Source organism: Rhynchophorus ferrugineus, unplaced genomic scaffold, assembly GCF_030347505.1.
Source record: "Rhynchophorus ferrugineus isolate W39M unplaced genomic scaffold, kcgeb_rfMv2 rfM3, whole genome shotgun sequence".
In the NCBI taxonomy this organism is placed as follows: Eukaryota; Metazoa; Arthropoda; class Insecta; order Coleoptera; family Curculionidae; genus Rhynchophorus; species Rhynchophorus ferrugineus.
In genome coordinates, this window is record NW_027472582.1 from 65,735,702 (window position 1) to 65,740,091 (window position 4,390).

Here is a 4,390-nt window from a genome sequence, read left to right on the forward strand (position 1 = left end):
ATTTTCACATTACTAGTACTGCTTACTCAAAAAATAATCAGACATCTTGATTAGTCCATTCTGGACAAAGTCGGACAGAAAAGGAAACCCCCCCATTCTGGTTTGGAACCGGTTATAATGGTTTTTGTTGCTGGTCATGTCTGGAATAGTACACGGATGATGCTGTTGATGGGACCAAAGGGTTATTTTGGCTGGAACTGGCATGCTGTTATCGGTAATTGTCTTTTCCTGCTCACCTTTTTATTTTGCTTAGCGTCTCATTTCGACGGTATCAACAACGACCAAGCGGAAGTATTGGCATCATCTAGATCCTTTGTTAATAGCGAAAGGTACTTTTGCCGTCGCCGTGATTATGGCTTACTTCAAACTGATATTTTTCTGCAGACTGAATTACTATCTGGGACCATTGTAGATATCCTTGGGGAAAATGTGTGCCGATATAGCGAAGTATTTTACCATTTTCACTATTATAGTGATTTATTTCAGCGCAGGACTGTAGGTTTTATCAATATTACAACGGTATGGTACAAATTGATGATAATGAAATAAGAATGTGTTGTGATTTCTCCACAACTCTTAAGACATTTTTCTGGGCTATCCTCTGCATGTCACCATTAGGAAACGCGGCTGTCGTCATCGAGAACTTACCAGGAGAAACTTCCAAAACCACCATCATTAATCAACATACTTTCACCGAAGCAGTGGGTTACATTTGCGTCGCCTTCTTTAAAATTAGCATTGTCGTGAAGAATCTCAGCATGTTGATTGCCACAATCTCATCCACATTTCAAAGAGTTTATCCAGTACTCGTTGAAATGTGGATGCTCTGCGGATGAAATACTCATAGATATTGAATTGACATTTGGTAAAAACGACTTCTACTTGGAGTATATACTTCAGTCAGCGACGCTTTCGCCATTTAATTTGATACTGACCCCTGGTGGTGTCACTAGTGTTTATGTATAACAAGCAACTATGCAAGATATTTTTGGAGATTTTTTAAAAACCTTACCGTTAAAAAGCCATAATTCGTTTCCTAATCACTTTCTTTATCCGAAGTTTAAGTAGTTAAATCAGTGTTACTTCACTTTTATTTATTTCACTGTTACTGTTTCACTGTTATGTTCACTGTTCACTGTTTGTCAGTGTGTCCAGTCTATTAATAATATTATTGTCGTTTTGTAGTAAAATTATTTGATCTTTTAAGGTATAAAACTTTCTTCTTCAGATCCTCATTTTGCGAAAGAAGTACCAGCCAAGTTTTGAAATATTTCTAATTTTAATTTTTGGCGAAATTTGTAAACTACTAGTCATGTGCTATTGCAGAAGAACCATCTACATCGACACTGAAGCAGAATATTAATGGCCATAACGTCTTGTGTGTGTAGTAGGATCAGCAAGGTGTAGTATATTACAAGCTGCTTGAGCCGAATGAAATTGTTACTGCAGATGTCTACTGACCTCATCTGAACAAATTCAAAGACGTATTATTGGTCAGCAATAGTGAACAGATATCCTCATCATCTTGTATAAGAATACACATCAACAAAAGAAGTAAAGTAGAGAAGATTGTTGCAGACCGAATGGGAAGTTTTGCCGTATCTAGTGTACTCACCAGATATAATTATTTCTGATTACTACTTATTTATATTGATGTAGCATGACTTGACCGGCATACGTTGAAGAAATGCGATAATGAGGATGGTTACCAAATCAACATTGGTTTTTCGACATGATACTGCCACGTTTCCAGAAAAGATGGGAAAAATTTGTAAAATATTATGGGTAATCTATGATTATATATATGCCAACAAATGGCTTATATATATGACGTATCAAATTATCCCTAGAAGTTTAATAATCAATTCCATTTATTTAAAATAATTTCTCTATACAAAAGACATTTCGCTGGATAAATTATGTACTGAATTGTTATTGTAACAGAAGTTCAATTTAAAATATTTCCATTAAATTATCAACAATTATTGCGTGAAACTGCTTTTTCTTTTTATAGGTGACTTTATGATTGACTTTGATACATTGTTTTCAACTTTCCATGTTTGTCAACTAAATGTAGCTACGAATAAAATATGTATAAGTAACATTATGGAGACCGTATGTGTTTCAGGAAAATTACATGTTTATATTTCTGGTATCGCACTGAGTACACTAATGGTTGTAAGACATTGGACACACGTTTATTTTAAAATATTCATATTGCAATATATCGTATCTGAAACATGATATACTGATAGTAGTGACTTTGTTCTTTGATTATTGCTTGGAATAGAGGTAATAGGTATATTTAATGTATTGAATGTTTTGACTTATTTTAAATGGAGTTATAGAATACGATTAACTAACTGTATAAACTAATTTAAATGGAGTCCATTAAGTGTAATTTCGTGTACATAAATTCGGATATGAATTAGCTTCTTTATATTAGGTAGGCATTTTGGATGTCTAAATATAATAAATAATCATCGATGGAAGTGACACTTTTTTGTCACATTTTAAATATCACTGTGACAATAATCATGCATGTTTTAAGAGAAATTTTGATTTCTGAGGCCATATTGAAATGTCGTAAAATATCTTTTTCAAAATTTTCAATGATATTATATATTTAAAGAGAGATGTGTGTTTTTTAGTAAATTGTTGATCATGTACTACTTTCGTTTCGACATGATAGATCTGTAAATAAATGGCTGATGATCTGCAAACAGGTTTATTATTCAGCTACTCTAATTTTTCATTGGGTTTCGTTTATTCTTTAAGTATTTATATCAGAAAATTTACCATGGTCTATCCATTACTCAAACCTTCTAGACATCTCAGAATTTCTCTCATTGGTTACAGTACTGTGAATAATAAGTTGGCCAAGCAAGCTGAGCAAGCTGTATCATATTCACTCTCATTTTCCAAGCTTTCGTTAACACTTTTAAATTGATAAAAATATAATCCAGTAATATGGCAATCATGCGCTATAAGTAAAAATAATATACCTGAACATGACATGGTAAACTCATTTTTAACCTATAAAGCAAACTAAAAAAAAGGTAAATCACCTGCCACCGCCTTTATCAATACTTTCTTACCCACTTACCTACCTACTACTTTAGTTTTTTATATTTTAGAAAAAATGAATTGCTTTAAAAATATATTAACCAGGATAAGAAGAACCGAGGAGATTATTTTAAAAAATGAAGAGTGCTGTAATACTTTTCATGTTGCCATGCGTTTTCCATTAAAATGTGCACAGATATTCAGTTACATTCCTGTTTCTGGAATTAATAGCTACAATGGAAATACATTAAAATTTCAATGGATATCGTGGAAGATGTTGTACAGTTACGTGATTTTTGCATTGCTTCTATTCAACTATTCTATTCTGTTACGATACATTTGCTTTAATGGTATGGATCAGCTATGTTTAGGTAAGCATAACATGAATTTTGAACGTTGACATTTGTCTTGATTTAATTAAAATGTAATTAATAATAATTACTTTTGATCCTAAGATGTATAAAACAAGTAAAAATAAATCGAACGCAAATTCGTCTGTTACTTAAAAAAGTACTAAGAAGCTGAAATTATAAACAACTAGATGGAGTTCAAAAATCGACCATGAAAGTATTCGCTTCAGTTTCTTGAGGTTCTTGAGGAAGCAGAAGCATTTACTGACCGTCTAGAAAAAAAAACTTGAAACCAAATGAAATATATTGAGTATAATTTGCCGGACATAGAATCTGAAAATTCGACAATTCCATTAGTCACACCGAAAGAAGTAACGAAAGTTAATGTCAATCCAAAGAAATCACCAGACTATGACTTATTAATAGAACAATTGCTGCAAAAACTACTAAGGAAGATAATTAAAAAACTTATTTGATCAATACAGCATTTTGATTAAAACATTTTGCAGAGGTTTGGAAAATGGCTAAAATTATCACGATCCCAAAAACTGGAAATCACCAAATGAAATAAAAGTCTCTAGACCTATCTCAGTGCTGCCACTAATATCTAAGCTATTTAAAAAACCGATTATACAGAGAAAAAATCTAATAACTACACACCAGCTTGAGTTTATTAACAAATATTTCACTATTAATATGGTGAATAGAATAACATATATAATTATATAATGTCTGCACTGTACTAGCATCACGACCTTGTCCAAAAACTACAGAAAATGTTGCCGAACCAATACACCGAATTATTAAATCCTTACATTACAGCTAGTGTGTTTAGAGTCAAACAAGAGGAATCCTCTACAGGAACCGACTATACATTAAAATAAGCTAAACCAGGTGTATTACAAGGAAGTGTATTAGGGCCAATTCTTTACCTACTCTGCTTATGTGACATACAACAAATGGAATATAACACG